The 24,677-nt window shown below is 35.4% G+C and overlaps 1 long non-coding RNA gene across 2 annotated transcripts; it reads right to left on the minus strand.

Moving 5' to 3' along the window:
• Window positions 1-355: 355 nt before the first annotated feature.
• LOC126956432 (uncharacterized) lies at window positions 356-23,898 on the minus strand. 2 transcript variants are annotated; one of them, XR_007726336.1, is made up of 7 exons: window positions 23,350-23,898; window positions 23,051-23,222; window positions 19,717-19,829; window positions 12,953-13,247; window positions 5,430-5,497; window positions 3,741-3,880; window positions 356-511 (listed from the first exon to the last, which is right to left on the minus strand). It is a non-coding gene; the product is annotated as an uncharacterized LOC126956432 (long non-coding RNA). The 2 variants fall into 2 exon arrangements; XR_007726337.1 differs by lacking the exon at window positions 3,741-3,880 and having other exon boundaries at window positions 360-511.
• Between the last annotated feature and the right edge of the window lie 779 nt (window positions 23,899-24,677).

A 24,677-nucleotide genomic window follows, 5' to 3' on the forward strand; every position in this document is an offset into this window, starting at 1 on the left:
TTTAGTCCGGTTTTAAAGGAAAGGTTCTCTGTTTCAACAAGCTCAGTGAGAGCTAAATCTTGCACTTCAGTTTTACACATCCAATGATGAGACACATTTTCCAATGACGTGCTTCTGCTTCTGTACATTTCAAAATGTGTTTCTTTACAACTCATATATACCCAGTGCTGTGTGCTAAAGGAAATGCTGAAATAGATGACAACTGAACTATACATGAACATGACTGTGACACACCCAGTCATATCCCCCGAACACAAACCAATGGTATCACTGTCTCTACCTCCCCTTACCTGAATCCCAAATGGACCTGATCCACCCTACGTGAAGGGACATGTGATAGAAAGGAAGGCAGAATGAAAGAAACACAGTCTAAACTAAATTGCATTAAAATATTTTACTTTTTAACATACTGCCAGGGTTCTTCTTGAGGTGTACAGTAACATGTCACAGGCGGAGTCTTGGCTCATTCATTTTATACCTTATGCTGGCTTAAGGCTGGTACTTGGCAGACCTGTAATTACATAATGAATGGTGGTTTCAGAAAGAGGATGCTTCAGATATCATTACATCTTAATATAACACAGGATGAAGGGGCACAGGAAATGACCAAGATCAAGATTTATTTGATTTCTCTTTTTATTACAAAATTTAAACAAATATTTTAAAAAGAAAAAATCATTTTGGCATAGCGTAACAATTTAGCCCCAAATAATATACACCCTCTAATCCCTGAAAGGGAGAAAAAAAATCCAACTTTCTCAATAATCAAAGCTAAAGTCTGTTATCCAATAGTATAAAAAAAAAAAAAACACACACACACACACACTTTAAAGTCATATGTAAAGTTAAAGCAAATAGTGGTCTCAACTATCAGATTTAAGTTTTACCAAAGAGCTCTCAAAAATAAAAATTGATCTGATTCCTATACCCAGACCTAAATGTTTTCGTGAATTCTTTCCAGGTGAGCAGTTTCTATGACACTGTACCAGTGGCACTTTATTGTCACAGACATTATTATGCTGAAGGTAGATTGCAGCTGTGAAACTAGGGTATTACAACATTTCTACAACTGGGAATCGATGCAGGATCTGTACTTCACCTGACCCTTTCTCATCACTAAAGCCACATCATTAGATTGTACATATTTTACTGCATAAGAGCATCTGAGTGTTTGATGTCTTGAAGTACTCAATTTTCCAATAATTTAAATGGACAGATGTCTCACTGTTCTTGATGCTCACCCACCAGATTTAAATAGCTTCTTTATTTAAAAAGATTTGTGTCTGCTCTCAAATATAGAGGAATTGATGTTTCACACGAACACGTTTTGTTTGATAGGAAATCTACAAGCTCTGCAGAATCTCTGGCACAATTTACAATCAATATAATTTATTAAATTAGAAGGAACATTCTGGCCAATGTGAACATTGATCTCCAAAATTTGTCTTGTGCAACCTATCAGTAAAATATATGTGCTTACAAGTATAAGTTATATCATTATATGCCATGAATATTAATAACTTTAATACACATAAAATACTTCCAGGTAAAGTTACCATATTTAACATACACATCTACTTTGGCTGTCTCCCCAAACCCCAATAAATAACAGTAAAAATGTAATGTGAATATCATTAAACCACAAAGAAAAATAGAGAGGAGACCACAGCAATAAAATGTTGGAAGCTGAAAAGTACAAGGACTAGGGATATATGACTTAAGAAATTAAAGCTAAGCTAAAGCTAAGTGTGAAAAGTCATTTTATAACATCCTAATTTATGCTGCAAAGTTCCAAAAGACTAAGAAATCTGAGGCAGTCGGAATTCATAGAAGTGAGGAAAAAACACAAAACTAAAACTAGAAGCTTTAAAAAAAAATTAGTATGGAAGCTATTCAAGAGCTCCTTTCTCCATTCTGACAAAAGATTGATAAATAGGAGCTTAGTGTAATGGCTCATGCCAGTAATCCCAGCACTTTGGGAGGACAAAGTGGGAAGATCCTTTGAGGTCAAGAGTATAAGGCCAGCCAGCCTAGGCAACACAGTGAGACCCCATCCCTTAACAACAACAACAACAAAATAACCAAATGTGGTGGTGTGCATTTGTAGTTCTAGCTACTTGACAGGATGAGGCAGGATAACAGCTTAAGCCCAGGAGCTTGAGGATGAAGTCTGCTTTGATTGCGTGCTTTGAAGTGTGCTTTGATTTGTATTCTAGCCTGGGTGACAGAATGAGACTCTGTCTCTAAAAGACTGACAAATAGTAAGATGGTAAACTAAAAAAGGTAGAAGTAGTTGCAAATCAGAGGAGGAAAAAATATGTGAGTGATCTTTGTGAACTTCCTGAATCTACACAATGCTTTATATAAAACTAACACAAATAGAAGAGTTAATATATTTTATTAATTAGACATTACCCTCCCTAATTTGGAGACCACTGATATAGAAAATGGACTGGAGGAAGTGAATTAAATGTAAAAGTCCCAGTACTGAGACCATCATTTAGGGTCAAGAAGAGGCACCAAATTGCCACTGCACCGGGCCTCAGGTCACTCTCATCAGGAGCGACGGGAGTCACAGGTGGGATCGCTGCACCTTCCGTGGAAGTGTTCAGGTCACACAAGAGACAAAGTTCACACTCAAGTTAGACTGGGTCTCCCCCATCCTGGTGAAGAGTTATACTGAGTGTATAAGCCTTCAACTGTTGTCATCACAGATCAAGCGGGGCTCCAAGATTCCAGCCTGCCTCATCTCTACCTATCTTAGCCTCGTCACTGTTAACTACATTGAGTCACCCGAAGTCATCTCAATAACTGGACACAATTTCTCTTTGTGTTAGTTGCTCCAAGATCCCTATCCCTCCCATCATTTTTGTTCTTCTACATTCTAAGTTTTCATATTGGGCTCTGAACATCACTACAGCTATTGATTTGAATCATTCCTTGGATGTCCTGTAGGAAGCTCATTCTCAACATGTACTAGATTGTACTCTAGATGCTCATTCATCATCCTACCTGATAACAATCCCATCTTTCCATTTTCTCATAATTCACTTGGTGCCATATTGACACTCTCCTTTCTCTCACATCCCACATTCAATCTGCCAGGAGATTTGGTAGGTTAATCTTAAAAACATGTCCATAATCCTCACCACATCTACTGCTTTCAACCTGGACTTTGCAACCACTCTTTCTTTCTTGGATTACTGCCATGGATTTCTAATAAATCTTTCTAATTTCTCCTTGCCAACCATTCCACATTCTATTCCCAATACAGCAGCCACAGGGATTCTTAAGCCAGATTGTGTCATTCCTCAACCCAGCCATGGGTCTTCATATCCTGAATCATAATATCATAGACCTGACAATCATCTACAATGCCCTCTGTATTCGTCTTTCCACTGACAGCTTTCTGGCCACACCAATCATTGCTTTCATCAAAGGCAATAGGCATGCTTTAGCCCTAGCTCATTGGCTCTATCAGTACCCATTGCCTGGACCACCCTTCCCCTAATAACCACTTGGACTAGCTTCTTTAATTACTTCAATCTCTTTCTCAAATAACACCTTCTAAGGAGATCCTTCCTGACCATCTTATACAATTTTTGCATCCTGATAACACTTTCTCCACAGCACTCACAATCCCACACTCTGTTCAATATTTTTCTTTATTTTTTAACACTTATCCCCTTCTAACATATCAAATAATTTACTTATGTGTACCTACTAAACCTTTTATTTACCTGGCATCCTTGTCATTCAGTGTTTCTTTCCTTTTGTTAGTGTGTAAGCTCTACAAGGCAGGAATTTTTGTCTTGTTCAACAATATTCTCAACTTCCTAGAGCAATGCTGGCCACATAGGAAACACTCAAAAAGTAATCTCTAAAAGGATGAATTAGTGTCACAATAGTATAAGCGAATGGAATAAAATATGTAAAACTCATGTGGCAATTGTAAAAACCTACTTGGGGATTCCAGTAAATCAGAAGTTTAGGAATGTTTCAGTTTAATAAGGGAGAGGTGGGATAAGAGAGCTCCTCATTTATGGACCAACTATTTTTAAAAATTGGCTCACCTGGCAGGTAAAATCATGGATAAAATCTGCTACTCCAAGATTTCCTATCTTGTCCTAATACTTGGTTGCCACACAACCTAAGCCAACTGAGCATTTTTTAAAGGGATAACATATTGTACATATTCCAAGTCTTCTATGGTGAAGAGGAATTTAGGAAATTACTTGTCATACATAAAAACATGTTTATTTTTAAAAATCAAACAACCTACAAGTAAATGGAGAAAATGTGAAAAATCCCCCTTTCATTTCTCCTCTCTCAATACTACTGCCTTTGCAGATGAAGTTACTGTCAAACAGCTTGATATGTGTTATTGCAGACTATTTTCTAGGTGAACTGAGCATTTAAGCCAAAAACAATTAAGCCTGAAAACTGATTCTAAAATCCTCTTAAAATGGTATTGCTGATTCACTACTGGTTAAACATGTTTTACTCTTAAAGTTTTAAAATTAAGTATTAATGACAAAGGTAATTAAATCTTGAATAGTGATAATTCTGTATTAAAGAAAAATTCTCATATTTTATGTTTTTAGTTTATGTAGCTTTTAAGACACTTTTCCTTATTGCAGTAGCAGATTAGTTTATAATTTAAACTTAATGTGTCTATATAACTAATTTTTTTTACTCACAATTTTAACTTGAAATTCCACTAGCCTTACAAAACAATTAGACCTTTAAAATAATTGGAGTCAGCCAAGGCATAAGTCTAATTTTCTAGATTTCCAATAACTATTTTTAAATGTGGGAATTTCGTTTTGATTTTGGGTGAGGAAAATGATACCCATTAAAATAAGAATCAAATGTATTAAAATTATGATTTTAAAAATAGTAAAATATGTTATATATTTGAATCCTTTTGTAAAACTGTCTTTAATGTAATCATTAAAATGTATTAGCTTTACCAAGGCAATAATCAGATATGTAGTTAAAAGCTAAATGATAAATCAGAGTTTAACAGTTTTACATTTAAATTTTAGTAAATGGAATATTAATATAAAAAATAAAGCAGCTCTAAGCTAATTTTTTGTGCACAATAATACCCACAAGGACATCTAATTTAATTTTTTTTAAAGTTCACATTGACATAAATGAGTTAAAAAGTTGTTGGAGACATGGTAATTTTGAATAATCAGTAAGAGGAATAACTCGACAAAACATTTTTATTGGCAATCCCTTCAACTATCTCTCTTTCACCTGCTTCCTGGAATCATGTTCCAAATACACTGCTTGCACCTAAGTCTTGACTCTGGCTCTGCTTAAAGCAAAAGGCAAATATGGGACAGAACATCACAGTACTCTCAAGAAGACTTCCACTTCCAACCTAGCTGAAGGAACAGTGACTGGATTGACACACTTACCTGAAACAATAAAAAGCTGAAAATAAACAAGTTTTCAATAAATATCAGACAATGAAAGACAGTGATCCCTGAAAGACAAGAAATAAAGAAAATGAGCTGTACAATTTCCCTAGTTTACAGTTTGGAAAAAAGTTTTCAGCTGGAAGTTCAGGAGGGCCTAGTCCAGTAGCATTATTATTATTATTATTATTATTATTATGAATTTTTTTTTTTAGTTTATGCTGTTTCTTTCTTTGGATAGTAAACTTCCACTACTGTTCTAACAATGCAATTTTTAAATGAGAAAAACTCGGGTCATAACGTTTCTTCCCTCCCTCAGCCCCCCAACTTGGTGAGGTGTCCTTTACAATTAAAAATTGTATGTATTTAAAATGTATGGGCAGGGTGTGATGGCTCACCCCTGTAATCCCAGCACTTTGGGAGGCCAAGGAGGATGGATCACGAGGTCAGGAGATTAAGACCAGACCATCCTGGCTAACACAGTGAAACCCCAGCTCTACTAAAAATACAAAAAATTAGCCTGGCATGGTGGCGGGCACCTGTAGCCATTCTTGGCACCCTTGAGATCAAAGAATCATAGACTGATAGATTTATCTTTTATCTCTAGGTTCTGTTTCATTGATCTATATATCTGTTCTTTCCTGCCAGTACCATATTGTTTTGATTACTATAACTTTGTAAGACATTTTTAAATCAGGAAGCATGATGTCTCTTGCTTTGTTCTTGCTCAAGATTGTTTTGGCTATTTGGGGTCCTTTGTGGTTCCACATGAATGTTGGCATTGGTTTTGTCTTTCTATAAAAATATAATAGGGATTTTGGTAGGGATTGTGTTGAATTTATACATCACTTTGGGTAGTATGAATAAACATTTTAACAATATTAAGACTCCAACCCCTGAACTGGGAATAATTTTTCCATTTTTCAGTATTTTCTTCAATTTCCTTTATCAATTATTTATAATTTTTAGTATACAAACTTTTTACCTCTTTAGTTAAGTTCATTTCCAAGTGTTTTATCCTTTTTGTGATTATTATGAGATTGCTTTCTAAATTTCCTTTTGGATAGTGTATTATTTCTGTATAGAAACACAATTTTTATATGTTCATTTTGTATCCTGCAACTTTATTAAACTGGTTTATTAATTATTACAGGGGTTTTTGTTGTGTTGTAGGGCTTTCTCTTCTTTTTTACTTCACAAAGATACCTTTTTTATTATTTTTTTTTAAGATCAATTGAAATCTACTCTTCAGGGTTTTCTGTGGTCATGTTGTCTGCAAATGGATATAATTTTACTTCTTCCTTTTTTATTGGAATACCTTTTTTTTTTTTCTTTTCTACTTGTTCTGGCTAGGACTTCCAGAAATATATAGAATAAAAGTGATTAGAGTGGGCTCCTTATCTTGCTCTTGATCTTAGGAGAAAAGTTTTCAACTTTTCACTGTTGAGTATGATGTTAACTGTGGGCTTAGAGTATATGGCCTTTATTGTGTTGAGATAAGTTTCTTCTATACCTATTTTGTTAAGAGTTTTAATCATGAATAGATGTTGAGTTTTGTTAAATGCCCTCTCTGTATCTATTGAGATGATTTCTTTTTTCATTTTGTTAATGTAGAATAGCACATCTATTGATTTGCATATGCTGATCATTCTTGCATCACATGGATAAATTATGCTTGGCCATGCTGTGAGATTATTTTAATGTACTATTGAACTTAGTTTGCTAGTATTTTATTAAGAATATTTGCATCTATGTTTATCATGCATGTTGACCTGTAGGATTTTTTTTTCCTTATAGTGTTTTTGTCTGGTTTTTATATTAGGATGGTTTAAAATTAATGGCAAAAACCACAATTACTTTTACACCAACCTAACACATTATGACATTGGCCTTATAGAATGAGTTTTAAAGTGTTCCCTTTTTAAATTAATGGAGCAGTTTAAAGAGGATTTATATGAATGCTTTTTTGAATATTTGGTAGAATCAATCTGTGAAGTCATCCGGTCCTAGGTGTTTCTTTTTTGGGGGATTTTCCAATTGATGATTAAATCTCTTTATTTGTTATCAGTCTGTTAGGGCTGCTTCCTGTTGATTCAGTTGTGGCAGGTTGTGTGTTTCCAGGAGTTTATCTATGACTTCTTTGTTATCCAGTTTGTTGGCATATAATTGTTCATAGTAGTCCCTTAAGACCCATTTTAATTATGAGGCATGTATTGTAATGTTCCCTCTTTCATTTTTGATTCTATTATTTGAATCCATTCTCTCTTATTTTAGGTGGTCTAGCTAAAGGTTTTTCCATTGTTTTTTCTTTTCAAAAAAAAAATTGCTTAAAAAATTCTCAACAAAATATCAGCAAACTGAATTAAACAATACATTAAAAAAATCATTCATCATGACAAAGTGGAATTTATTCTTGGAATACAAGGATGGTTCAACAAATGCAAATCAATCAATGTGATACATCAAATCAACAGAATGAGGAACAAAGACCATATGATTATTTTAATTGAAGCTGCAAAAGTATTTGCTAAAATTTAACATTTGTTTATGATAAAAACTCTAAAAAACTGCTATATATAGAACATACTCAACATAATAAAAGCCATATATGGCAGACCCATAGCTAGCATCATACCAAATGGAGAAAAACTGAAAGCCTTTCCTCTAAGATCTGAAACTTGCCAAGGTCTTCCACTGTCACCACTGTTATTCAGCATAGTACTGGAAGTCCTAACTAGAGCAATCAAACAAGAGAAAGATATAACTCACATTCAGATTGGAAAGAAAGTCAAATTTTTCTCATTTGCAGATGATATGATCTCATATTTGGAAAAACCTAAAGACTATACAAAAAATTATTAAAGCTAATAAACAAATTAAGTAAAGTTGCAGGATACCAAATCAATATAATAAAATCAGTATCATTTCTATATACCAACAGTGGCCAAACTGAAAAAGAAATTTAAAATGTAGTCCCATTTACAATAGTCACAAATAATATTCAATACCTAGGAACTGACTTAGCTAAAAAATTAAAAGATCTCTATCACAAAAACTATAAAACACTGATGAAAGAAATTGAAGAAGACACCAAAAAATGGGGAGATATTCATATTCATGGATTGGAAGAATCAATGTTGTCTAAGGGTTCAGTGCAATCTCTATCAAAATTCCAATGGCATTCTTCACAGAAATAGAAAAAAAAATCCTAAATGTTATATAGAACCACAAAAGACCCAGAATAGTCAAAGCTATCCTAAGCAAAAGGAACAAAACTAGAGCAATCCCATTACCTGATTTCAAATCATACTACTGAGCTATAGTAACCAAAACAGCATGGTAACCATATAAACACAGACACATGAACCAATGGAACAGGATAGGGAACACAAAAGCAAATCCAAACACCTACAGTGAACTCATCTTCAACCAAGTTACCAAGAATATACACTGGGGAAAAGAGTCTCTTCCATAAATGGTGCTGGGAAAACTGAATATCCATTTGCAGAAGAATGAAACTAGACCCCTGTATCTCACTACATACAAAAATTAAATCAAAATCTATTAAATACTTTAAGACCTCAAACTATAAAACTACTCAAGAAAACATTGGAGACACTCTCTAGAACATTGGAGTGGGCAAAAATTTCTTGAGCAATACCCCACAAGCACAGGCAACCAAAGCAAAAATAAACAAATGGTATCACACCAAGTTAAAAAGATTCTGCACAGAAAAAATAATAAAAAAATAAAAACAGCAAAGTAAAGAGACAACCCACAGAATGGGAGAATATATATTTGCAAACTACTCATTTGACAATGTTCTAATAACCAGAATATATAAGAATCTCAAACAACTCTATAGAAAAAAATTTAATAACCTGTTTTAAAAATGGGCAAGATTTGAGTAGACATTTCTCAAAAGAAGATATATAAATGGCAAAGAGACATAAAGGTGATTAACATCATTAATCATTAGAGAAATGCAAATCAAAACTTCAATAAGATATTATCTCACACTCAATTAAAAGAGCTTATATCCAAAAGACAGGCGATAACAAATGATGGCAAGAATATGGAGAAAAGGGAAACCTCATATACTGTTGGTGGGAATGTAAATTATTACAACCACTGTGGAGAACAGCTTGCATATTCTTCAAAAAACTAAAAATAGAACTACCATATGATCCATCGATCCCACTACTGGCTATATACCCAAAATCTAGGGAATAAATATATGAAAGAAATAGCTGCACCCCATGTTTGTTGCAGTTATGTTCACAATAGCCAAGATTTGAATGCAACCTAAGTGTTCATCAACAGATGAATGGATAAAGAGAATGTCATATATATACACAATGGAGTACCATAAAAAAGAATGAGATTCACTCATTTGCAACAACATGGATGGAACCGGAGGTCATTATGTTAAGTGAAATAAGCTGGGTACAGAAAGATAAACATTGCATGATCTCACTTACTTGTGTGAGATCTCACAAGTAAGTGAACCCATGGATATTGAACCCACGGATATAGAGTACAAGGATGGTTACCACAGGCTGGGAATGGTAGTGGTTGAGGGGTGACAAAGAGGTGGGGATGATTAATGGGTACAAAACAAATGTTAGAAGAAATGAATGAGGCCTTGTCTTTGACAGCACAACAGGGTGACTAGGGTCAATAATAATTAAAGTGTACATTGTAAATTAACTAAAAGAATATAATTGGATTGTTTGTAATACAAAGGAAAAATGTTTGAGGGGATGGATACCCCATCTTCCATGATGTGATTCTTACACATTGGATGTCTGTATCAAAACATCTCATATACCCCACAAATATATACAACTAGAATGTACCTACGAAATATAAAAATTGAAAATTTAAATAAAAAAAGATTTTGCTGATTTTTTCTGTAGTTTTCTCATTCTCTGCTTGATTTATTTCTGCTTTAATTTTTATTATTTTCTTCCTTCTCCTAACTTTGGGCTTAGTTTTTGCTTCTTTTTCAAATTCTTTGAAGTATAAAGTTAGATTATTTTACCTGAGATATTTCTCCTTTTTTAACGTAGTAGTTTACTGCAATAAATTTTCCTGTTAGTACTGTTTTTGTTGCATCCCATAGCTATTGGTATGTTGTGTTATTTTTGTTTATCTCAAGATATTTTTAAATTCCCTTTTGATTTCCTCTTTGATCCAATGGCTATTCAATAGTGTGTTGTTTAGTTTCCTAGTATTTGTAAATTTTTCTGTTTTCTTGCTGTTTTTGGTTTCTAGTTTCATTTCATTGTGTTCAGAGAAGATATTTGGCATGATTTTGATCTTCTTAAATTTGTTAAGGCTTGTTTTAAGATCTAACCTACGCTATATCCCAGAGAGTGCTCTATGTGCATTTGAGAAGAATGAGTGCCCATCTCCTATTGGGTAGAAAGTTCTGTACATGTCTGTTACGTCAGTTTGGCATATTGTTGTTCAAGGCAGCTGTTTCCTTACTGATTTTCTGTCTGGATGTTCTATTCAATATTTTGTGTGTGATATTGAGATTTTATTTTTTTGCTGTCGATTTCTATCTTCAGATTTGGCAGTACTTGTTTTATATACAAGTGCTCTGATGTTGAGTGTTTATTTAACTGTTATATCTTCCTATTGAATTGACCCTTTTATCATTTCATAATGACATTAGTCTTTAGAGATCATTTTGTACTTTACATATATTGTTTATGATGTAAGTGTAGCCACTTTTGGTTTCTTTTGTTTACCATTTATGTGAAATAGCTTTCTTATCCTCTTACTTTCAGCCACTTTAAGTCTTTAAATCTAAAGTGAGTTTCTTGTAAATGGCGTATCACTGGATATTGTATTTTGTTTAATTCATTCATCCAAGCTGTTCTGTTTGATTCATGAAATTAATACATTTACATTTATGGTCATTATTAATAGGTGAGTACTTAGTACTGTCATTTTGTTGTTTTCTGTCTATTTTGTGGTTGTTTTCTCATTCTTTTCCTCTGTTTCCATATTTCTTTATTATTTGATAATTTTTTTAGTAATTTGCTTTCATCCTTTTTCTTCTTTGTGTATTAGAGACGTTTCTCCTGTGATCAGCTCAAAGCTTGCATAAAATAGTTCGTGGCTGTAATTCTCTGTTTTAATTATGTAAAACACTGCACTTTTACTCCCACATATACACATAGTTTACGTTCCTGTAGTCAGAGTTTCTTTTTATATTGTGTATCTATAAACAAATTTTTATCGTTTCAACTTTTATAATAGAGTTAAAACTAAATTATACACTACCATTACAATGTTACATTAATCTACATATTTCTGCATATTTACCCTCATCAGTGAAATTTATGCTTTAATATTCTTTTCTTTTCTATGCTGTTCAGCGTATTTTTGTTTCAATTTGAAGAATCCCCTTAAGTATTTTTTGTAAGGCAGGTATAGTGCTAAAAATCTCCTTCAGTGATTGTTTGGATGAGGAAAACTTAATCTCTCCTTAATTTTTAAAATACTGTTTTGCTAGGTCTTTTCTAGTCTCTTGCTAATTTCAAAATTCTCTTTGTCCTCTAGTTTGGCTATTAATTATATATATATATATTTTTTTATCACATAGCACTGTCTTCACTCTTTTTGTTTCTATACTTTTCCTCCTCTCACTGGATAATTTCCAATGAACCATCTTTGAGTTTGTAGTTTCATTCTTCTGCTTGATTGAGTCTGATGTTCGACCTCTATGTTTCATTTTTTAACTTCATTCATTGAATTATTCAACTGTAGAATTTCTGTTTGGTTCTTTTTTATGATTTCTATCTCTGTTGAACTTTTAGGTTTGTTCATGCATTGTTTTCCTGATATGGTTGTGTTGACTGTCTGCCTGTCTGTCTTTGTTTTATAGCTCACTGAGCTTTTTAAAAATGATTATTTTGAACCTTTGCTTACATAATTTGTATATATCCATTTAATTGCAGTTAGCTACCAGAAAATTGTTGTTTTCCTTCGGTGGTTTCAAGTTTCCCTGATTTGTTTGTTTGTTTTCCTTGCATTGATATCTGCACATTTAGGAGAGCATTTACCTCTTTCAGGATTTATGGATTGGTATTGGTGAGGAAAGATCTTTACCTACAGTGGGTATGGGTGTGTTAGCTGAGTAGAGTGAGGTGCTTCTGGCTCTGGGCACAGTGATATAGTCTACTTCTCTCCATCAGCTGAGGTCAGAAGACCATTGAATTCCTCAGTAACCAAGGCTGTGTATGTCTGTGACAGCAGTGAATGTTGTTGAGGCTCTCAGTGGAGAAGGCTGCTGGGGTTCACCTATTCGCTGTTTCTCCCATTAGAGGGAGTTATGGTTAAGGGGATATATTTTAGTGCCAGATCTGGCACACAGGAATGCTCATGGCTGTGGTCTTGCCAGTTTGTGATGCATAGACACTCACAGGGTGGCTGCAAAACCAAGGTACAGAGCATGGACACATATGGAATAATTATGACTTCAGGGCCCAGGGCACAGGTGTACTTACCATAGTGGTGGCTCTGGTGTTTGAAGCAGACATGATAGGATTCTCATTGGTGGAAGCAGTGAGGATTCTTGGTGACCATGAGGGTTACTGAGGTCCTCGGCAGTGAAGGCTGCTGGGGTCCTTTGAAGAGCAGGCCACTGAGGACCAGAGTGGTACCCACGTTGTGACTGACACTCACAGCTCCTGCAGCTCTTCTTTGTTCCAGCTGTCTCCAGACATCCCAGATATACTGAGCTGCTGATCTTCCCAGCAATCTGGGTGCAGTGAAGCTGAAGCAGGTCATTAGAGAAGTGACCTGAAAAGATAGGGTAGCTGGTAGGTCACTTGCTGTACTTTTTCTCCATGAGGAAAACTTCTGGGCCAAGGAGAATCTTTTTGGCATAAGCCATGTTGCATGGAGGATGGAATGATGCAGGCAGAATGAAACTATACTCCCTATCCTTTCTGTGGAGTTAGTCTCCATTATTTTATTTTACTGTGTTGCCGCAGTATCCTAATTTGGCTCCTGAGTGCTCTCAGGGCTATTTTAATTCATAGGGAGCTGCCTAATTCTTTCTTATAGAGGACAAAGACTGGGATCTTTTACTCTGCCATCTTGCTGATATGACATCATAATGTTTCTTTAGAGATTTTCGGAGGAATTCTAAATTTATAAATATTACTTTCAGAATTTTTCTCTATCTCAGTCCATGTGGTTACTTCCATGTCCATGTCTCCAAGGCCTCTAAGCATGAAAGGGAAAGTCATAACTTCCACAAAAGAAAGAAGAAGAAAGCAAAACGACTCAGGCCCAATTACAGGAGTTGATCAGGGCTCATATTTCTCCTAAGTACCTGTACTTCTAGCTCTGAGCCTTCCCTGCCTCTCCTGATTTTCCCAACTCACTTTTATCTTTCCTCTAGCAACGGTAACTTCCTTCAAACCTATGTTGACTCCAACTCGTACACAGTCTCTTTTAATCTTGATTTCTGGCAAACACCACTCTCACCAAGCAGTTTTAAATAATAGGCTTTTATTAGAGATTCAAAAAGTAACAGTACGGTGTTACACAGAAGCCTAACAGAACTTCAAACATAAAATTGAGCATTTCATATCCCTTTGTCTAAACCCATTCACACTACAGGGAGTTTTTTACTCCTAGAACCCTGCCTTATCTCCTCTATCTCTTTACAACTTCAGCTTCTTTCACTTATTCCCTTTCTCAACTAATGCCAGAGGAAGCACAAATTTCATCTCAATTTATTAAGCAGAGCAACACAAACACACAAGCACACATGCATGCACACATGCACACACACAACCATAGATATTTTTGCTAAAATTAATAAAACGATAGTTGGCTACCCAGTTAGGCTAAAAAGTTAGGTTATGCGGGAGGAGATATTTTTACAGGTAAGTTGGGAAAGCACATAAAGTCACAAAGGTCCCTCCCCTACAAGATATCTTCTAACCTTCGCATGTCAAAATGAGCTCTATGTTGGGTGGGAAGAAAATCTTGTAATAATTATACTTCTCAGTAAATAATTGAGATACTCCCTTCGGAATATTCTTTACCTGGGAAGAAGTTTCTCCTAGGTCGTCACTATGTTTAGGTTTTCTGAAATTCTAGGGAAATGCCTGATACATGGAGGCTCCACAGTAAATCTTAGATGAATTTGAAAATGGTGTAGTCTGGTTTTTCTGGGTTTTCTGCAGTCCACTTATGTTTTATATTTATCAGTTTCATTTGAATATATTGATTTTATGTCTGAGAATTATGGTTACTGCTCAGAAAGATAACTGGATCATCCTTCTATAGTTTGAAAAGTTTTGACTTACAGACCTAAATAATTTCACTGCAGCAGTAAAACCATCATGTTTCTATGAGGGAAAATCTAAGTCGAAATAGAGAATATTAGTTATGAGAGGGAATGAATATAAGATATTTAAGCATGAAAGGAAAAGTAATAACTTCCACAAACCTAGAGCAGAAAATAGGCCATCTGTCCACACACTCTGCCACTCAGATCCTCCGTGGGCTTGGGTCGCTGAGACTTTTACTGTAAACACAGGATCCCCAAGCCCACAGGGGGATCTTTTCTGGTCACAAAGTTAATTGGTAGCATCTACTCCTGACTGTATGACTACCTATTGAGGTATTTATCATCACAAAATCATAAAATTATTCCTATCTCTGCTTGTTTTTCTCCTCACAAGAAAAATGTATAAATATGAGCCCAATTATGACAGTTATTATGAGTCACTGATATGCTGACTCACCTCTGTTTGCATTAACATTTGCTAACAATGCGAATAGGGCTCAACCCCTCACAAGCCCTCCTACAGCAGAGAGGAAAAAATAAACTTTTGGTATTGTCTTTTCTACTCTAAACCACAATAAACATCCAATATGCCCCCATCTTTTAGGCCATCTGCATATAATAAAATATTAATTTTGCAACTAAAAGAAAGGAGAGTATAGCAAATATTGAGTATATTGAGTATATCACATCTGTGTAAGTATCTGTCATGGTTATGAACAACATATGATCAGTGTTAAAGCCTGAAAGGATTCTGCACAACTTCCAGTCCTACTGTATTAGTCTGTCCTCACGCTGCCGATAAAGACACACCGAAGACTGGGTAATTTATAAAGAAAAGAGATTTAATTGACTCACAGTTCCACATGGCTAGGGAGGCCTCACAATCATGGCAGAAGATGAATGAGGAGCAAAGTCATGTCTTACATGGCAGCAGGCAAGAGAGCTTGTGCAGGGAACCTCCCATTTATAAAACCAATAGATCTCATGAGACTTATTCACTACCATGAGAACAATATGGGGGAAACCACCCTCATGATTCAGTGATCTACACCAGGCTCCACCCTTTACACGTGGGGATTATTACAATTCAAGGTGAGATTTGGGTGGGGACACAGCCAAACTGTATCACCTGCCTTCTCCATTTGAAGGGTGACTAATCAAAGCCCAGGGGAAAGTGACCAGAGACCCAGGGCTAAAGACAAAGACTCCTAAATATCAACTGACTTCTCTATCCAGTGTACATTACATATTTTATTGATTATGTTGTAAAAATGGCTATAAGAAAAGGGCAAATTCTAACAGATGTTTGGATATGATTGAAAAAATGCAAAGTCCTAAAGGTTTTCTAAGAATTCAATTTTCTATAAAGCTTCAATTTTTCTATGAAGGTACTCCCATAGACTAATGAGAGGAGGTGGTACAAGCATAGATATTTTCCAAAACTTTTTGGTATCAAGAGCTCGATAAATCCAGCTGTGATAAACTGGATATTTGTGTTCCCTAAAAATTCATGCATTGAAATCCTAATCCCCTGTGTGATGTTATTAGGAGATGAGGCCTTTGGATGTAATTAAGGTCATGAGGGTGCAGCCTCTATGAATTTGATTAGTGCCCTTATAAAAGAGAATCCGGAGAGCTCTCTCTCTTTCCACCATGCGAGTATATGAGAAGTTGACTATCTGCCACCTGCAAAAAGGCTCTCACCTGTGCAGGCACCCTGGTCTCAGACTTCCAGCCTCCAGAATTGTGAGAAATTAATTTCTGCTCTTTATAAACTGCTCAACCTATGGCATTTTGTTATAACCTATGGCATTTTGTGAACTAAGTCACCAAAATTTTGTCAATCATCACCAAATTCTATAGAAAATCTGTTGTTGATTTCTTTTAGAAGTTGAAGAAGATAAATATAGAGTATATGGATTGATTAAACTTTCAGTGATAGTCAAAATAATCCAGATAAGCAGTAGATATATCAATGTTATTCTCAATGATTTGGATTCTAAGATAGATAAATAGAGAGAGAGAGAGAGAGAGAGAACATCCAAAAGGCAGGGAGGAGAAAGTTGGCCAACTTAAACCATAGTGAAATATATTCTTAGCTAATTTAGCTTATGAAATCAATTAAACATTTGTAAAGACTTGTTTACAATGTACAGTCTTGCAGTAATAGTGAGACCACATTCCTCACTGAATCCCTATTAAATTTCTTAGCATCTGTATTTTACTCCAACAAGAGACCTCTATGAGCATCTAAACTAGCTTTTATTGACATCGTTAAAGACTAAAGGCCTTTCATCAATTATATATTATTAGCCAAAATAAAGTAGTAGATGAAGTACCCCCAAATTTGGAAGGCTTTGTAAGGACACAAGCGTATCTTTAATTTGGGAGGATAATTTTGGAAAAAATAAATTCTTACTTTATTTCCCAGTATACATTATAATTGCTAAACCAAACAAAATGCTTTAGCACCTATTCTTTAGAGAACATTTTCTTTGAAGCCATATTATCCAAAGCATTTAAAGGCAAATGGAAGGTGTAATCATGATATGTTAGGCAATTTGATGAAGTCTGCATATTGAGACGTTTTGGGTCATCATATTCAAAATGAACTGAAAGAATTAGAGCCAATGGGTAGGAAAAGCAATTTAAGATCAAATTTACAGATTCAATTCAAATTGCACAAAAGCCTAGACTAACATAGTGAGAGGAAAGGAGAGAAAAGAAGATAAATTTGATTCAAAGGCAGTAAAGGCAGCAATAATTGAACAGATAACTTATTAAGGATAAGAGCAAAAAGCTAATATGTGTCTAATTTTTCTAGCCTGGAAACACTGACATAGGTGCTGTTTATAATAAAAATGGAGAAAATTTATGCAATATCTATGGGCACCTATATGAGAGCTAGGAATTTGTTGTTGGACTACCTCACATCCTAGAATATATTAGCTCATTCATAGAAAAAAATGTGAGTGAGAGATTTCCAAACAGATTCCAAAATTTTTCTTTGAAAATACTTTTGTAAAAGCTTGAACCCTTTGAAAGAAATTTTATTTACTCAGATTTTTTTTCAGGTAAAATTTACATATAGCAAGGTTCACCATTTTTAGATATACAGGTCAATGTGTTTTGAAGAACATAAAATGTCACATAACCATTGCATTAGTCTTTTCTCACACTGCTATAAAGAAATACCGGAGACTGGGTACTTTATGAGGAAAAGAGGTTTAATTGGCTCACAATCTTGAAGACTGTACAGGAAGTATGGTGCCAGGATCTGCTTGGCTTCTGAGGAAGCCTCAGGAAACTTGCAATTATGGTAGAAAGCAAAGGGGCGCAGGTACATCTTACATCTTACATGGCCAGAGCAAGAGGAAGAGAGAGCAAGGAGGGAGGTGCCACAGACCTTTAAGCAACCAGATTTTGTGAGAACTCGCTCACTATCATGAGAACAGCACCTAGGGGATGGTGCTAAACCATTCATGAGAAACTATTCCCATGATCCAATTACCCCCCGCCAGGACTAAAATTCAGCATGAGATTTGAGCAGGGACATGGATCCAAACCATATCAATCACTAACACAACTGAGATATAGATCATTTCCATTTCTCCAAAAAGTTTATTTTAGCCACTTTGTAATCAATCCCCTTCCCTCACCCTTAGCACCTGATAAATGATCATCTGGTTTCTGTCTCTGTGATTTTTCTGAAATGTCAATAAATGGAATAGTGTACTATGTAATGGTCCTGTGTTTGACATTTTCCCTTATAATGCTTTTGACCTGACCCCATGTTATTACATGCATCAGTTTTTACTTTAATTATACTATATGAATATACCACAATTTGTTTATCTATTCATTAGTTAATGGATGTTTGGGCTATTTACAATTTGGGGCAATTATGAATAAAGCCACTGTAAAAATATATGCCTAGGACTTCATACAGATAAATGTTTTTACTTCTTTTGAGTTAATTCCTAGAAGTGAGATTGACAGATCACATGCTAAAGATATGCTTGACTTATCAGAAACTGCCAAATTATTTTCTAAAGTGATAGAAAAATTTCACAAGCCTAATTTTAAAGGCTGAAATTATAAAACTTCTAAAACTTCTAGACAAGAACCGAAGAGAGAATCCTGTAACTTTAGGTTAGGCAAATACTTCTTAGAAGAAGAAAAGCATCAACTATAAAAATATATATAAATTGAAATCACTCAAAACACCTTTGGTTCTTTGAAAACTGCTAAGAAAATGAAAGGACAGACCACAGACTAAAAGGCAGACAAAGTTGAAACTCCTCTTAGGGGCCTGCCAGCATCCCCAAAAATCGTGGAGAGAAAAGAAAATCTTGAGTTCCGTCAAGGGAAATTCAAGGCACCTAGCTAGCTCTAAGAAGTAAATAAACAATCTGATAAGCAAGAAGGTAATAACAGCTTAAAACCATAGCCAAAAATGTTAGAGTCCCAGGATGTCTGGCCCCCTATAAAAACTAGAGATAACATCTTAACATATGTCCTTGAGCTGTTTTTTCAGAATACTGGACCCTCACCAAATGGAAAATGCCATCTGCTAGCACATAGACCTCAGATAAAGGGGAACTGAGGACTGAACTCTTCCCAACAGTCTTTGTTCTAAATCTCTTTTGGAGATCTTTTAGAGGGGCCTGGAGAAAGTCACACCCACATGCCAGACCTTAACGTTCCTTTCTGCTGACCCCAAGATTTTAGACAAAGCTTTTCTTCCTTAACCAATTGCAAATCAGAGGATCTTTAAATTTGCCCATGTTCTATAAGCCCTACCTAAAAGATATCCCTCCCTTTTAGGTTAAACCAATATACAGCCTCCTGTGTGTATTTACAATTTTGCCTGTAACTTCTTCTTTCCTGAAATTTACCCTTAACTTAAAAACACTCTTGCTTGGAAGCCATGAGGGTGATCAGGTCTTAAGTGTGAGTTACCCAATTCTCCTTGCTTGGTGCCCTGCGAATAAATGCCCTCTTTTCTCTAGCTGCAAAATCTTGGTGTGGATGTTTGGCTTTCCTGTGCCAGGCAACTTGAACCAGGTTTCATTCTGTAACAAAGGAATATATTTACAAAACACATATCTGATAAAGCATGTGTATCTAGATTACATCAAGAATGCTCACAATTGAATAATAAGAAGATAGCAAATGAAACTTGGGTTAAAGAATGAATAAACATTCACCAGAGAAAACATACGGGTAGCAACTAAGAAAATTACGTGAAAGTTGTTCAAGATTGTGAATTATGTATTCAATGTCAGTAGTGACTAGAGAAATGCAAATTAAAACCGTAACCTCTATACACCTGGAGAATTGCCTAAAATTCAGAAAAAAATTACAAAGTACAGGTGAACATAAAGACCAACTGGAACATTCATAAAGCTTGACCGCTTTATGTTTTGTTTCTGGTTGTAGGTTGGTACTGATAATATAACAGTCTTCCATGAGAGATAGGGTCTTTTCCTCTATAACATTGCTCAAGAACCACCTCTTACAAACAAGCAGACAAAATTCTCCCATTTTCAGCAAACTTGTTTTGCACGAGACACTTCTATGAAAACATTTATTACAATTAGTTTATCTTGGAGACCAAGGTCCCTCTAACTGCTCTTTACATATAATGGGTATACTCAGCTTGAAAGACAGAGAGGTAGAGAGAAAGAAAAAAGAGGGATAGAGAAAGGAAGGAAAGGAGAGAGAAGGTGGGTGTTGGAGGAGAAGGAGAAAGAGAAAGAGAGGGAAGAGATCTCCTTCTAACCCAGAGGCTCAAATAATGTAAAACTAAATGTGTCCATTGTCCTGAACTATCCAAATAAAATAGGATAATTTTATATTTTTACACCTACCTCACTATTGTGGATTGCCCTCTATCCAGAATGATAGCATTTGGGATTTCCTATTTTCAGTTATCTTTTCTACAACAGATCTCTTAGTTACAGAATATATTTTAATTGTCTCTACTCAGTGTATTGTATAATAATAAAACTAGGACTCCTTTATTGTATGGCATATTAAAACCAAGAATTACTAAATTAAGAGGTCTGATAAAAAGATTCCTTTTCTACATACCTAACCCCCATCAAAATGAATACTTCTGGCTGAACTGAATTTGGCAAGAGTTGTTTGGGCAGTTATGTAACCCTCCATTCGCTTTGCCTACATATGTCCCCACTGGCACTCACTGCTGGGCTAAGCAGAATTTAAACCAGGAATTTGCAGAAGTCAGTACTGAAAAGCAGCAAGGAAGCAGCGAGGAATCAGCAGGTTCAGATCCTGGTAGAGGCCCAGGTCACAGGGGTGAACAGGAGCATCCAGGGGTCAAGAACATCCAAAGCCAAGTAGGACAGACACCAAATGTCATGGTCAATAACTGGAGCCAAGGAGCCACCGGGAGCCCAGGAAGCATCCATGATGACACAAGACAGGCAACAGCTTCTAGAGACATCAAATTCTCCAGGATACTCCAGGTAACTTTTTTAAGTTAACATGCCGGAAGCAACTCCAGTTCTATAACATCATAAAGATGCTATTCTGACAATAAAAACCTGTGCTTACTGTGCATCTTTCTATTGTTCTTCCGGTTGTTTATAATGGTTATTGTCTCTGTCAATGAGCACAGTGACGTGATTTTAGATCTTCCCTGCTTTTTTCTTCAACCTGATCATTGTTAACTCTTCAGAATCATGCCATATTCACTTTTGCACATCCCTTCTGGCCATAGTGGTATATCGCACAGATTAGATACTTGATAAAAATTTTTTTACTAATTTTTTATTATTAAATTTAGAGAGCACATGTGATATAGGAGCAGCTCGGCTAAAACATTTCTTGATGATGACAAATAGATATCACTCATGATTGAACCCAAGGGAAGGAAAACTTTCCTAATCATTAGAAATAATAGTTTTTTTGACAAAATAATCCATAACTCAGGGTTGAAAGAGGAAGTGATATGGAAGCCCTGTGGGAGATAGCGGCATAACTTTAACTAGAAATAGACAGTTTAGATTCTAGCGTTTTCTTACTAGGTATCTTGAGAATTACTTAAATTTTATGAGCCTCACTTGCCACACTTGCAAAATGTAGTTAAATGACAACTTACCCACCTGGATATGGAGGGTTAGACCAAACATGCCTGACAGGTTTAAAAAAATGAGGCAGACTTTTTGGAATAATAGAAGAGATCTACATTAGTTTTTAGAGAAATTGTATTCGAGGTCCTTTCCAGTAAAGAGCTGTGTAACTTCAAAAAATATAGAATTCATCTACATATTAGCATATAATTTTATTTTCAGAGACTGAAAAAAAAAAGCCTCAGGACAAACAAGGCCATTAAGCCTTCCCATTTCAATAAAATGCTTAACAAAGTGCTCTCCATCACTGAGAAGCCACAGATTCTGAACAAACTCTACTGTAACTCCTCAGCTTTCACTAAAAGTGACAAAGTGCATGGGTGACATTTGAAAGTTTAGAATGCCCTAGAAATTATTGGAAGAAGAAACACGTGTGGAAAACTATTAATTGTTAAATGAACCAAATTACAAATTCCAATTTTTTGATCCGGATACATTTTTTTCTTTCCCAAATATTATTTTCATCACCAACAAAAAATGCACGTAAGAAAAATGAAGAGAAAGAAAGGCATTATGCCAGAGACATGTACTATCAATGGACAAGAAATTGAAGAAATTCTCTTTTTTTTTTTTTTCGGAGAGACTGGGTCTCACCGTGTTGCCCAGGCTGATCTCGAACTCATGGGCTCAAGTGATCCTCCCACCTCAGTCTCCCAAAGTCCTGGGATTACAGGCTTCAGTCATCACATCAGCTAAAAAATTTATTGATGATGACAAGTATATCACTCATAACTGAACTCAAGCAAAGGAAAGCTTTTTGAAACATTAGAAATAATATTTTTTCAACAAAATAACACACAACTCAGGGTTGAAAGAGGAAGTGATATGGAAGCCCGGTGTGAGATAGCAGCGTGACTTTAAGAACTGTGCCTTTTCTAAACACAGAATGCATTTAACTATAGCATTCACACCATGCAGAAGTTTAGCTTGATCATGCAGAAGTTTAGCTTGATCAATAGAAAATTGGGACTTTGGCAAAGAAGACTTCGATTACTGGCAATAGAAGAGAGAGAAAAGATAAAGAGTTCTCCAGATAACTTTTAGCCCCAACACACAAAAAGGATAAATGACTCAGCACAGCAATAAAATCCCTGGAAACTTTAATTTCTAAAGTAATTCTTTCCCCACATACTTACCACCTCGGCAACTAAAATCCAGCCCACAAACAGACACTCCTAACATTCTGCCATCAGAGGATTAAAATCTTGTTGGTTTAGAAAGTCGACACTGGAAATCAAGCCAAACAACTTGGACGATTCCACCACAGACAGGAAAAGAATGTCTTTTCATTGTGTGTGTAGTGTTTCCCTAGTAAAGAAAATACAATAAACAAAAACAAAACAAAAAAAACACCAAGTGTTGTCATGGTGAAAAGATATGCCTGCAGCAACGCAAATTGACTTTGTAACCCGGAGAGGAAGGTAAGCATACTTACCTGTTTGCACGGCTGCATAGAATCCTGGCCCCGTGCCTTACTGAGGAGGTCCTCCCCAGTTGCAAAGGATGGATCTATACCCTCCATTCTAAAAACTGGCACTATTGGCAAATAAGGTGACACAGGAACATACTCAGTATTCTGAAAAGAAGCTCAAAGGCAGTAAATATCATTTCTCTAATGAAACAAGAGTTAATACAATAAAAAAGAGATAAAGTTAGCATTCTCCATGGAAATTTAGAACATATGGCATCCATAAATCAAGAGCAAGATACTATGATAAATGAATCAAAGAAGAATCAAAAGAATTTAGAAATCTAAGTGCTAAAGTTGTAAATATTCTATCTAAGGAGTGAAATGCATAATGAACTCAGAAATTTGTTTCTTTGTTCTTCAGCACAGTGAGACATCCATTTTATCAAGAAATTATCCATCCACGTGCACTGGTAGTCAGTCTTCTCTTAGAGAAAGTTAGATGGCAGAAACAATAAAAGGAAAATAGAAATTTATACTTTAAATAAGCATAATTGATTAAAGTAAGCTACATTTTTCAAAATACTTTTAAAATAAAAACTTCTTACAGATATTCCCAAGAATAAAGAAACAAGATTTTTAAAAAATCATCCATAGAGACACAGATTAAAGGCTAAAATTTAGAGGTCAAAGTGTTATACAGGAATAAAGTATAACTTTATAGCAATAAACTTATAAATATAATATTAATAGTTACTATTATTTTAGAGACAGGGTCTCACTCTTTTACCCAGGCTCGAAGTCAGTGTCTCTATCACAGCTTTCCGTAGCCTCAAACTCTTGCGCTCAAGCAATCCTCCTGCTTCAGCCTCCCAAACAGCTGGGACTATAACTGCATGCCACCATGCTTAGCTAATGTTTTTTTTTAATTCTTGTAGAGGTAGAGGCTTGTTATGTTGCCCAGGCTGGTCTTGAGCCTGGCCTCAAGTGATCCTTCTGTCTTGGCCTTCCACAGTGCTGGGATTATGGCTGTGAGTCACTGTGCCTGGCCAATACAATTATTTTATTGGAAAATAGAAATGACCAACTTCACAAAATATTTCGAAACCCTGAATAGACCCATAACAAAGGCACCAGATTCATAAATCTTAGCAAAGGGTCAAGTTTTTAATTTTGCTCCAGAGACTAGAAAAACATGAGATCCTTCAAACATTATTCATAAAGCTGCTATATCATTAATATTCAATGAATAAAGATAGCATAAAAATTATAATAGATAAACATCACTTATGTATATACTTTATTGATATCTTAAACGTAAATATTAGCTCATAAAGTCCAGCAGAAGTAAAGAA

The sequence above is a fragment of the Macaca thibetana genome, chromosome 6, assembly GCF_024542745.1.
Source record: "Macaca thibetana thibetana isolate TM-01 chromosome 6, ASM2454274v1, whole genome shotgun sequence".
NCBI classification, from domain to species: Eukaryota; Metazoa; Chordata; class Mammalia; order Primates; family Cercopithecidae; genus Macaca; species Macaca thibetana.